Below are 13,176 nucleotides of genomic sequence, written 5' to 3' on the forward strand. Positions count from 1 at the left end.
AAACTAGAAGGCTTAAGGGTTGAGAGATATTGCCAACTGAGAATCAATCAGAAGAACAGATAAAGTGTATTGGGAATTTTAATGAAAGGCAATTTGGCTTTTGTACACACATTGATTTTATAAGATGAGGCATGCTGTAATGTTATTTAATTATTTGCCACACACTTCAGAGGAAATACATAACAAATATCATTTTAATGTGAAATGACAATTTGAGTAATTTAAATGTTGACCATGTGGTTTCTGCAGGACATGGGAGAATGATTAATGGATATGCTTCTTCAGAGGAAAGAAAAGAGAATCGGGGCTCTACCATCCCTGTCTTCTGCCATCTTAAAATGTCTGTCCTTCTATATTTACTTGGAAAACATTGCTACTTGTTTGTAAAGGTAGGTGCATACATGACAAATCAGAGGGGCTTGGAATGAAATAAAGCATCTAGAAATATTTTAGAGATGGACAATACATTAGTCAGAGCTCTTGGTTGTAAACTCAAACTAGCTTAAGAAATACAAAGAATTTATTAATTCATTTGTGTGTGTGTGTGTGTGTGTGTGTGTTTTAAAACCAAGGAATATATTACTTTAAGCACAGGTGAACCAGGCATTCAAATGAGGTGAATTATGTTATTAGGTCTTGTCCCCCATTCCCAGTATATTTTAGTTCTGCTTTCTCTGTTGGTTTATTCTCAAGCTGGCTCTTTCCATGTAATGCATTTGCCTCAACTGAGTACTGTACCCATCACTAAACCAATTTCTGTGACTTTACCTCTCCAGGCCAGGGTTCAGCCTTCCCTAAAGCTGGAGATGTAAGGTTAACCTGACTCTCCTCCCTCACACAACAGCAGAAATTATATGATTTGAGAGTGAATTCTATTGGCAGGAGACATGAGTGCTGAGCAGTTAAAAACTAGGTTTACAGCAGAGAACTATGTATAAAACCCCCAACCTTTATTTTACTTTTAAATTGGCTTTACTATGCTTTTAAATATAAGGTGAAATTACTTTCTCAAGGTTGTACACTGATGGGAGAGGGGGTGTCTTTGTCCGTGTTTTGTGTTGCTATGACAGAATACCTGAGACTGGGTAATTTATATGGAAAGAGTTTTAGTCCATAGTTCTGGTGGCTGGAAAGGTCAAAATTCAGCATCTGCATCTGGTGAGGCCCTCAGCCTACTTCAACTCTTGGTAAACAGTTGCTGGCATGTGTAAAGAGCTCACATGGCGAGAGAGGAAGCAAGAGTGAAACCAAGGAAGCCAGACTCTAACAACCACTCCCTCAGGAACTAATCCAGTCCTATGAGAACACACGCATCTCAGTGGGAAGACATTGATCTATTTGTAAAGGATCTTGCTGCATGATTCAAACACCTCCCACTAGACCAGGCCTCCCCACACTGCCATACTGAGGATCCAATGTCAACATGAGTTTTGGTAAGGACAAACAAACCATATCTAAATCACAGCAGGTGGGAAGAAAACCTACCTGTGATCTCTAGTCTAGAGGTATTTCTACCATACCCTGCTACCTCCAACCAGACAATTAAAGAAACTTCTTTTTCTTTCCAAGGAAGTACTGTTAATTTAGAGTGTATGAGATAAGATGATAAAAATCATCGGAGGCCTGGAAAACATATTGTGCAAGGAGTAATAAAACCAACTGAAGGTGTTTACTTAAGACAAAAGACTGGAAGATGTTGGACAGATGGGGGAAAAATATAGTTGAACATCACTGTTGGAAGGACACCCTAGGGTATCATGATTCCCAGTGGGTAAAATCTACAGAAAGATTGTGGCTTCCCAAAAGGACCTGCAGGCAGACCTATTGAGCAGCAGAATGGAATTCCTCAAGAGCCAGTGAATGTGCAGTTGGGAGAGATGCTCTAGAAAACCGGGGTGAACACTTACCAGGAATTCTATGCAATAGCACTGTCTAAAAGAAAAACAATGCAAGTCACATACATAATTGTAAGTGTTCTAGTAGCCACATTAACGAATAAAAAGAAATGGGTAAAATTGATCTTAATAACAGTCTTAACCCAATATATTTAAAATGTTATCACATCTATGTATAATCAATATAATATTTTAATGGAATTTTGCTTTTTTTTTCCAATACTAAATCTTCAAAGTCCTGCATGTCCTTTATACTTGTAGGGCAGCCAGCTTGCCTAGCTGCATGTCAAGTGCTCCATAGCCATAGGCGGCGACTGCATAGGCTAGGGCAGCATTTTTACATGGAAATCTGTGATCCAGGGGAGGACACTTTAACCTCTGAAGTCCCTCTCAAATCGGTGTCTGAATCTGTAGGAGGAAAAGCTATGGTCACATCATCCTCTTCTTGAAAACCTTTAGTGGCTTTCTGGTATCTGAAGAAAAATATTGTACTCTCTGAGTCCTCTAATTCTGTATCTACTAGATTGTTATGGCCAAGGACTATGTCATATTCATCTTTTTCTCCAGGATTAAACATAGCATTGGTAATATAAAATGTACTAAATATCTAATAGATATAGATATAAATACAGATGTATAGATAGATAGTTGTTGTTATATACATTTGTTGTTGTTGTTGAATGGGTGACCTGAACTTTACCTTGCCCTCCAACTATCTCCCTATTCTCTTTTCACAAACGCTGTATTATACACAAATGCACTTCCCGTTCTCTTACCCTCTTTCCAATGGAAATGGCTCTCCTAACATCATTATTCAGAAGGAAGGAAGTGATCTCTCCCTAGAGATCATATTATATAATAGCCAAAGGTAAATCTCATTGAGAATAGGGACTCCCAGACTGATGAGGTGTTTGATAGCCTTGAGCCTTCTCACTCTGAATGTCTCAGTTTCAACTCTTGCTTACACCTGAGCATGTTGACCAAGTCCAGATCCAGTATAAGAAGACCTCTCACTTGACCTTAAAGCATCAGTTTAGACTGGATGGTCTCTCAAAATATCTTCTCTTGCATTGTGAGGAGGTAAGAAGCCTTGGTCAAGTGGAAGTTGAGTTGAATTGCATGTCTTGGGGATTTAGATTTTATTTTAACTTCATCCTAGACTGTATGACCTTGAATGTGGCCCTTAACCTCCATAGGCCTCAGTTTCTCTATTTCCAATGGATTATAAGGATAGCTATTCCAACTATTGACCAAGTAAGGAACATGACCAGTTTATATTATCTTGACAATACATTGCTGTGGTTGAATGCCAGCTCTCCAATCACATTGCTTGGGTTCAGAATTTTCTTTTTAGTTGAATGATTGGCTTATAATAAGTTACTCAACCTCTGAGTCACAGTCACACCACTTTTTAAGTAGGGAATTACAGGTTTGTTCTAAGAATTAACTGAGAATGGACATAAATGTTTAGCCTTTATAAGTGCATGTTAAACATTTGCTGTGTTTTCTTGCTATCAGTGTGGTTGAAAGAACATGCTTTATGTGATTTGTTGCCAGTACTTATGGACTCTGAGCCTTTCCTTCTTCATTTTAAGAGAAAATCTTTACATTCATGTCATTATTAGAGTTCTCAAGAGCATGAGAAAGTGGTATATGTAGAAGAACTTTGTAAAAGATAAAGTGCCATAATGCATGCATTTTAATAGAAAGAGAAACATCTCTGGAGTGGACAAGCTGCACACATGTTTATGAAAGACTGCAAATTCCAGGAAGACAGGTCCTCTCTCTATCTGCTCCATACTTTATCCCCAGCGCCAAGCACTGTGCCTGGCACATAAACAGTGCTGGTTGAATAAGCATGCAGCATGATTGCCCATTTGTTATTTGGCAGAAAAGATGGAAATTACTCCCAATACAAGGAAAACATTCAGGGTCTCCTGTTATTCTTTTCTCTGAAAGCACAATCACACCATTGGAAGAGTTACCAAAATAGAAAATGAAATCATTTGAGTAAAACGCTTTCTATGTGATTAGAGACCTTTGTTTCAGATGAGCTGACACCTATTAAAACTTTTAGAGGGTACTATTTTAGAAGCCAGGTGGCATTATGCAGTCTGTGTTTGCTTATCTTTTCATTTCCCCCTTTTTTTAGTGTCTAAAACTATTTGCATAATAAGAGATTTTTTGTTTTCCTGGAGTTCAGGTTTCTGACTTCAGCACCACATGAATTCAAAACGCTAGAATTGTGATATCAAAATCATTTGTGTGGCAGTGCCTTGATGACTCTGAGCAGATTTGAGCCCAGTCTGGCTCAGAGACTGTTTTCATGCTAATACTGTTGGTGATTCATCATGTTTTTCATTTTCCTAATGGTAGTTGAGGACCTGATTCTTTATGGCATTGGCTTTCTGATGGGTGTCTAGAATAAAGAAGGAATGGTTATAAAAACAAATCTGTGAAAACAAAGACATAAGAAACTCATGAGATAGATTAAAAACAAGCTGGTGCAGGCAGCAGTATACGTGTGCATGGGGGGATGGGGGACAGTTTCCACTTTTGTCTAAAGGATGTTCACTATTTATGAGTAGTTTAAGTTGCTTCTTGTAGAAAGTCAAATTACAAGCAAACCTTTTAACATTGGCCATGGCTGTAAATGAAATTTCCTCACATCTCACTACCTCACTTATTTTAGACATTTCCTCTGCAGCATTCCTGAATGAAGGTCATCGTAATGGTTAACAAAAAATTGAGTTTTTATAACCACCATGTCTTAGACACTGTACTGTGGGTTGGGATACCACAGTGAATAAGAGACACAATCCCTGTCCTTCTGGAGTCTATTATCTAGTGGGGCAGGTGGGCATTAGCGAAATCATCAAATGAATAAATATGCAGAGGTTATTGTAGTATTGTGATATGAAGGCAAAATGTAAGGTACAATGGAGAAAAGGAAAGTCTGGTCCTGAATTATATAATGAGATATAGAAAGAATTTTCTAAAGACCCAAGTCTCTTGAAGCCAGGTGAAGAGTAGAGGGTGGAACCTTCCATAAAGGCAGATGGTCCTACTAGAAGTACCTGGCATAAGTGTGTGTCACTGACCAGGAAGGGGAAGACCCTCATAATTGAAAAGTGGACAGAAACTGGGGATCAGAAGATCAAATGTGGCTGCAGAGGTAGGCAGGGGCTAGATGGTGCAGAGTCTTGCAAACCATGGTTAGGACTTAGGAATTTTATCCTAAATGCAGTGGGGAATCACTGGAGGGGGTTAAGCAAGGGAATGGTCATGTTATAAAGAAAGTTTAGTTGATTGAATGCCACATATCATATTCACCTGGTAGGTTCTCCAGGTTCTCCATCGTCTCCCTCCCCCGTTGTGTTATGGAATGAGGATTCTTACCCTCCGTCCCCCAACCTTTCTTTTTTCTTTTTCTTTTTGGGTCAGGCCAGGGTAGTATAATGAACAGAGCTCAGTTTTGGAATCATACAGACTTAAAATCTGCCACATGTCAGCTGGGTGACTTTCATAACGTACCTTATACTTTCTAAGTCTGAGCTTCCCCATTGGTAAAACAGGTTCTTGTAAGGATTTATTACAGCAATGTTTCTAAGGAAACCAGCATACGCCACAGATTCAGCAATCGTAACTGTATGATTAGGTTTGACCTGCAGGCTTAACGAAATCATCTCACACATCAGCCTCCTGGTGGTATCTGGCATAAGATGATCTATCTATCTCCTTAGAACAGAATTGTAAACTGTCAAGTGTTCTGAGGCCCCTAAAATGCAGGTTAGATCTCTTCTCCAGGCCTCTCCTCCCAACCAATTTGTATTTCCTTTCTCTCTTCCCACTCCAAGATGGACTTGGACTTGGAGTCTCCCTGTGGGTCTCTGTTATTCTGTTTCCCACATCCTTGAGTGTGGTGTCTTTGTTTTTCCCTCATTTTTTAGTATTCTGTCGGTCCCACTGCCTCCTTCTTTCCCCTCTTTTCCTTACTCTTCCCTTCTCCTCCATTCTATCTTAACTTCTACTCAGAGTGAGAATTCTGGCCCATGCTGACAGTCCTGCCCACCTGTTTCTCATCTGTATAAAGAAGAGGTGGAGAGGTGCATTATTCCCACTTCATATTACTGTGTGCAGCTGTTAAATAGGCTTATCTTTTGCTTTGATCCATACCATATTGAATGATAGGTTCACTGAAACCAAAATAAGTTTATTTTTCTCCAATTGTTTCACAATACATGATATATACTTGTTTCCTTGAAGAAAATAAATTTTACTCCATAACTGCACAAAGTAGAAGTTACTCAATTCCTCTTCTTTTGAACTTAAGATGGCTATATTAGAGAAATAGTAATATTTTTATTTTTCAGAAAACAATGTTAAATGTTACAGAAGATACAAATGACATAATTCCTTAAGGAGTTTACATTTTAACAGAGATAGACACCACATATATAACCATCAAAATAATCATGTTATTATAATTATGAGAAGTGCTATGAGGAAGCCATAACAGGTGAATCCAGCCCCACAAGAGGTTAGGAAATGTTTAATTTGGGAAGTACTATTTTATATAAATTAAGAATGAGTATAACATAGCTCAAAGAAATGGCACTTACAATGCCCAAAGTGGTTGAGACTTAAGCCTGTGTGAATAAGAAAGAAGGTGCAGTGGATTTTAGATTTGAAATGTGGTGATCTACAAGAAGAGATTAGTGTCATGAAAAGAGGCTGTGGAAGGAGGCTAGACAATGGCTTCATAAGACATCTTATGTAACATCAGTTCTGTCAAGGGTACACTGGTGATTGAGGGCTAACCACCTAAGGGCCTCTAAGGGAGACAGTGAATATTAATCTGAGAAATGATTCATTATGGCAGCAAAGCTTTTATAACCCTCTCTGTCAGTCATGGAAGCATAATTAGGAGAGACTGTTGAATGGAGAATGAGAGAGCTTGTGTTCCTAGAGATTTGATATTATTTGAACCCAAGAAAGCAAAAGTCAAAAAGCTGATTGAAAACAATAATAATAATGTGCATTTAAAAATAAAGGGATAAACTACATGAGCAGCTGGAGGGAAAGTTTAAGTTTCTATGGAAACCTCTCCTAAAATGTCTCCCTCAGGCAGTGGAGCCAAATTCTCAAATGCCAGAGAGAAGTAGAATACGGGCTGAAGAAATCCTCATTGATCTGTTACACTGAGTGTACCACTTATAGCTGAAAGGGGAGAACTTTGAAGTGAGTCAAGGGTTTCTCACCTGGCATTTCTCTTCAGGTGACTGGGTGAAGGCAGGTGGGGATGTGGGGGTGATACCCAGTATTTTCTTGCAAGGGGCTAAGGCAAGAATGACCCAGATACGAAATCATATTGCAAACAAAAAGGAAAGGAAACAAAATTATTTTATTCAGCCACCAGGAAATGGTGTATGACTTGATGAAATAGTCATGTACTTGGAACCCTCCTCTGCTTAAAGCCCTATGAGACATAGATCCTGCCTACCTCTCTCATTTTATTTTGTGTGATTTTCCCTCCTCTCTCAGCTCCCCACCTCTTCCCACTGTTCCTCAAAGACACAGCCTGGGTTTCTCCTTCAGAAGAAGATGGTATACCATCTCCCAAGAGCTGCTTTTAATTTGTATACCTGTCGATAGGCTGCCTCTCCTCGGAGCATACGCTCTGTGAGAGCAGAGGGAGCCAGGCTTCCTGGGAGCCACAGGTCTGAGAAAAGTGTCTAGCATAGAGAAAATGCTCAGTAAGTATCAAATGAGGTTCTTACCCTCAGGAAGCTTGTGACATAGTAATGATGATTACAGGACACACACACTTGACACTAGATAATGTTAATGCAGCACTGGATGTCAAGGGTTAACCAATCTCCTGATCATCAGGGAGAAATCTTTATGTAAAGTTTCCTAATAAGAATGACAGGATAAAACTCTATTAAAACCAACAATAACAAGCTATAGTTATTGGATAATTTCTTTATGCTAGGCTTTAGTAGGTATTTTACATTCCTTATCTACCTGTACAACAACCTCTGAAGTTGGCCTTAGGATCTCAATTTTCTGGTTAGGAAACAGAGAGGATAAACTTATGAAACTGGGCTTTGAACTAAGATTGGCCTAATTATTAACTCTAGGAATATATTATTTTGGGGTCTCCTGGCTCTGGGATTAAAAGCGCCTAGGGCTATCAGGTGTGGTGTGGTTAGGGTAAGACGTGGTGTGGTTAGGGTAAAACATGGTGAGCGTCAGGTTGGCTGAATGGGATTGGACAAGATGCCATAAGATTTTTAAATTTCAAAATGGGTTAAAATTTAATAAATATGTTATATGCATTTCTAGATCTTTGAATCATACTAGCCTACCTTACTTTAATGTATGTCTGTGGAAGGCCTGGAAATTTGTAGAATTTATACACAGTCCATCTCCCTTTTCATACACAGGTAGTACCATACCCATTTTTGAAAAGAGGCACCTGAGTCTCAAAGGATAGTTGTCTAGCTAAGGCCACATACAGTGCAGATTCTAGAACCAAGATTCTTCATATTACATTGTTTTCTTTATGTGAATAGTTCTTGGTGTTAATAATAATTATTCATATTGACCTAAATTACTATTCTGTACCTTTCCTTTTTTATAGTTAAAACTTAAGGAGAAAAATCATGATTCTTTTCCGTGAAACAGATGCAGATGTCACCATTGATTCTTCAAAGCGTGAGTAAATTTTACAAAAAACAAAAATCTTATACTATTTTCTTTCCCCCAATCATTACAGTCTATTGAATGTAATCCTTTTGTCAAAGTACTTTTAGAGGGTGAAAAACACTAATTTTATTGTGTTTTCTATAAATGACAGTCAACATAAAAACTTCCCCATTTTATCGTAAATTAATGAGTCATTCTTCTCAATGCTTACTTTTATGATATTGGTAAGTCATATAGCCTGTGAGCCACCATTCATATTCATACATTCATTCTCTCTCTCAACCTCTTTCCTCCCTTTCCTCTTCCCAGACCTTTACCACCATTAACGGTATTAATACCTTTCAGCCTGCTTCTGGAATTTATTGAGGACTCCAATGACACAGTAGGTGTGAAAATATAAACTAGAAAGCATTCTATAATTCTAAACAACTATCTTTTTTGAATCACTAGCTCTTGCCATATTATTTATATCTGTTCCTAGTATTCACCAATGCATATTGTTTCAGTTCCCTTCCTTTTCCTTTTGCTATGCTTGAATTTGTCAATGTTTCCCTTAATGGCCAGTTTTGGAAACAATACTGTACTACAAAGTATAGGAGAAGGAAGAGCACAAATGTCTATCACCCTGAGTTTCAAGTGGCTGTCTTGCTATAGTATGTGATTTGTAAAGGTATGAAACAGTAGTCACATGGGACCTACGGAAACACAGGAATGTGATTAATATGGTTAATATATTTAATTGAAAAACCTGGAAACAATTTTAAAAGCCAGAAAAATACATATAAACATTTATATTTTTGGCTTACCTTGGAAAATTGGAACATGTGACAATATTAGGTTTTTATTCTGATTTGCTATTTTTATTAGCCAGGGTATAGCCCTTCAGATGGGGTATGAATTCTCCAGTCTTCTAGAAGCCCCAGCCACATCTCATTGTCTCCTTGATACCATGATCCTTGATCAACTTCCATTTATCATTGTATCTGACCTGTTTTTCCTACTGTGAAAGTGAAAGACAAAGAAGGCTGCCCTGTTCCCAAAAAGTGACAAAGAATACTTATTTGTGGAAGAATATTTCCGTGTGTTTAAAATTCCAGCAAATTATATTTCACTTTCCTCATACCTGACCTACTTCATTCCTTTACTTTGCTTGCCTACCTCCTGAAAATAGTTGATTTTTCACCCCGTCCCCCAACACAATATTTCCGCCTTGATCACCCTCTTCTTTGGAGTGGATATACATCTAGTCTGCTATATTTAGTCTCCCACCCCTGAAAGCGTGTCCTTTTGACTGCATCATGCCTCATTGCCTCCATATTTCCCTTCTGGGTGGGGGGGATGTCTACTTCAATCTCAAGCTCTGGGACGCTTATTCCACATCATTTCTTCCCTGCCTCTCTAACTAATAGAATGTAGACCTCTGTCTTTTCTGGAGACTGGCAGAGAAACTTTCTCCCTCCTCTTCTCTCACCTTTGACTCTCTCAGGAATTCTTCCGCATCCATGCAGCTCTCCTGCCTGGCCTCCAGGTCTGCAGATGCCCACTTGTGCCTCAATACTTTAAATTGTCTAAATCTGTGATTTGTAGGAGTTGAGCAGTGGCTATGAAACATACTATAACAAAAGTACCTTGGTAGAGAACTTGGTCATTTAGAATGCATGAAGAGAATCTGAAATGCTAGATACACTCCCCAACAATTATTTTCTTTGGGTTTGGAAACTGAATGGTTTATATGTTGTTTCTCCTTTTCTTGACCTTTTTTTTTTTTTTTAACCATACCATGCATAATACTTCTATAATCAGAAAACAAAACTGATTGAAAAAAATTAAAAGTACTCTGTGTGATCTCATTTGAATGTTATTAACAAAGATTCTAGGTTAGCACATAAGGGGTAGAACATGAAGCAAAGGCAAGACATTTTGATTCCCCTCCTCCCCCTGACCTATACTCTCTTGTTGGACCCTGACCCATTGGTCAGAATACTGACTTCTTATGTTGCTGTTTTGGGTGACTTTCTGGGCTTTTGCACTTTAGATCCAGAATATGTTTCTAGCACTGAAGCAAGAAAATGTGAGTGCCTGTTTTCTTTGCTTCCTGCATTCCCTGGAGGTAGAATGGTACAGTTCTGCAGCCAGGTAGGTAACGTGCCTGAGTGGAGAGGGGAGGGGTAAGACAAGGTGAAGGGACTGGTGTGAGCTGGGCAGTGTAGGCTGTGTCTGAAGAGAGCAGTCAGCATGGCTCTCGTAGGTGCCAGCAGGAATGCAGGGCTAGTCCAACCTTGTTTAATGACTTTCGATGTGATAATATGGGTCAGAAATAAGAGATGCCCTGATTTTTTTTTTACATGTTGCATTCATAAGCATCAGTGTGTGTGACCCCTGGTACCATGTGGAAAGGGGTTACTCACTGCCAGCCATATGTCTTCGTAAGTCATTTAGTTTTTCTAGGCCTTGTTTCCAACCAATTGGGAAGGGAAAAAAGAAAATATGATAGTACTTGCCTGGCAAAGTGGGGTGGTGTGGAGTCAGAGGATAATACATTCAAATAAATAACCATTTATTGACTAACTCTGTTGGAGTTAGCTAGATGACTAAGAGAAACTAAGTCAGAGTTCTTAGTTGCAAACAGCAGGAACCAACTCTCACCTTTTATTGGGAAATAAATTTGTAAGAAGACATGAATCTTTAGGAAGGCGGAAGAAGCAGGTGCAGAGACTGCAGCCAGAAGCATCATCTAAGATCGCACAGTGGGGTTGGTTAAGATGTTACTGTCACTGGGCACCAGATGCCTCAAGTTGTACAGTTGAAAACAGTAATCCTGCACACTGCTCCTATAAACACAGTGAATACTTTTGTCACTGTTTGCAGAATGGCCCCACTTTTTCCCATCACTAATGTTTAGTTTAACATTTGGTGCTGATGGGTCTGCTTGGTAGAGCCTGGGTCTCATCCCCACATCCTAGCCAAGAGACAGGCTGAGAAGCAGGCCATCTGGCCTTTTAGCCCCTATGGAGGGACACAGGTTGAGTTTGGTATAGTACAGGATTCCCTAATATAAGAAGGAGATTTAGACATTGAATGCCAAAAGAAACAATGTTTTCTAGAGTTTCCATCTTCAACAAATTTATTGTCTAATTGAAAACAGATGATGTTTTAAATATGCTACACAATTACAACTCAAAACCATTATATACTAATAGAGTTTGTATTAGTAAACTCAGCTCACTACTGAGTTTGCCTAGATTACCTGATGGAGAAGCTGCCACCAGATTTTCTCTTGGGACACCCAGTTCCTTCCTGGTGCCCTTTGCTCTGATTTTTCCTTTTGTCTCTGGTTTTTCCTCATATGGAAGTACTGAGAAGACCAGAATGCTGTGATCATCTCTAAGAATAGGAAGCTAAAAATACCCTGGGGGAGAAGTCAGGCTCCCTCCTAGCTGTAGAGAGCCAGACAATCTGCGATCCATCTTCCCTGTCTACCCTTCACTTCCACACCTTTGTCTTTCCGTGGAGCATTGGGAGTGATGACACTATTTCAAATGTTTGCAAATTAATGAGTGAGCACTCAGACTCCCCACTGGCTAATGATCTTACTCTTATATTCCACGCTTCAGTGAAAAGTTGAGATTGAACACTAGATGGACTCTAAGCCTCCCTTCTAGCTGCCACAGAAATCTCTTGACATCTCAACAGTCTCCTAAAAGATTATAACTTCCTCGAAGGCAGGAATTATGTCTTTATCACTTTTATCCCCAGTGACTAACACCATGTGTGGTGCATTATTGGCAGCCAAATATTTGTAGAATGAATAAAAATGCAGTAGCTTTTTTTTTTCCCCAAAAAAATCACTTGCAAATGAAAGAAACTCAACCCAACTAAGTGAAACTAAAGGAGGCCTTGAGTGGAACACATAACTGAAATCTCGGGGTGCTTTCTGGCCCAGGTGGGCCCAGGAAGTCTCTGGTCTCTCCCCATTCCCTGAGTCTTCTCTACAGAATTGTACTTTCTCATACATGCTTTTCCTGAATTTCGTAACAACTCCAGACTTAGCAACTCCAGGCAAAAAAAAAAAAAAGAAAAAAAAAAATTATCCCCAGTACTTTCAGAAAATAAGACTTAATGTAATTAAAAAGCTGGAACTGCAGACTGACCCTGCCAATGAGGCTACTGGGACGGGCTAACGATTGGCTTGGTCAGCACTGTAGCGTCACCCTTGGAGTCTGGGTGGAATCGATTTCCTAAAGTGAAAGTGAAGTATTATTACCAGTAGGCAGGAGAATAGATGCTGGGTTTGTTGGGTTGGATGATGGTACCACGATGATGTGTCTACTAAAACCTGTGAACATGGCTTTATTTAGAAAAGGGGTCCCTGAAGATGTCACTAAGCTAAGGACTTCAGAATGAGATGAGATTTAGGGTGGGCCCTGAATCCAATGATTGGTGTCCTTAGAAGGGGAGAAGACCCACAAGACCATGTGAAGGAGGAAGCACAGATTGGAGTGATGCATCTATATGCCACGGAATGCGAAGGGTTGCTGGCAACTGCCAGAAGCTAGGAGGAAAGCATGGA

General features: G+C 39.4%; 1 long non-coding RNA gene across 1 annotated transcript; it reads left to right on the forward strand.

The window, feature by feature from the left end:
* The first annotated feature begins 269 nt into the window (after positions 1-269).
* Positions 270-10,738, forward strand: LOC126956430 (uncharacterized). Its single transcript, XR_007726334.1, has 3 exons — positions 270-389; positions 8,542-8,615; positions 10,642-10,738. It is a non-coding gene; the product is annotated as an uncharacterized LOC126956430 (long non-coding RNA).
* Positions 10,739-13,176: the final 2,438 nt, after the last annotated feature.

The sequence above is a fragment of the Macaca thibetana genome, chromosome 6 (genome assembly GCF_024542745.1).
Source record: "Macaca thibetana thibetana isolate TM-01 chromosome 6, ASM2454274v1, whole genome shotgun sequence".
NCBI lineage: Eukaryota > Metazoa > Chordata > Mammalia > Primates > Cercopithecidae > Macaca > Macaca thibetana.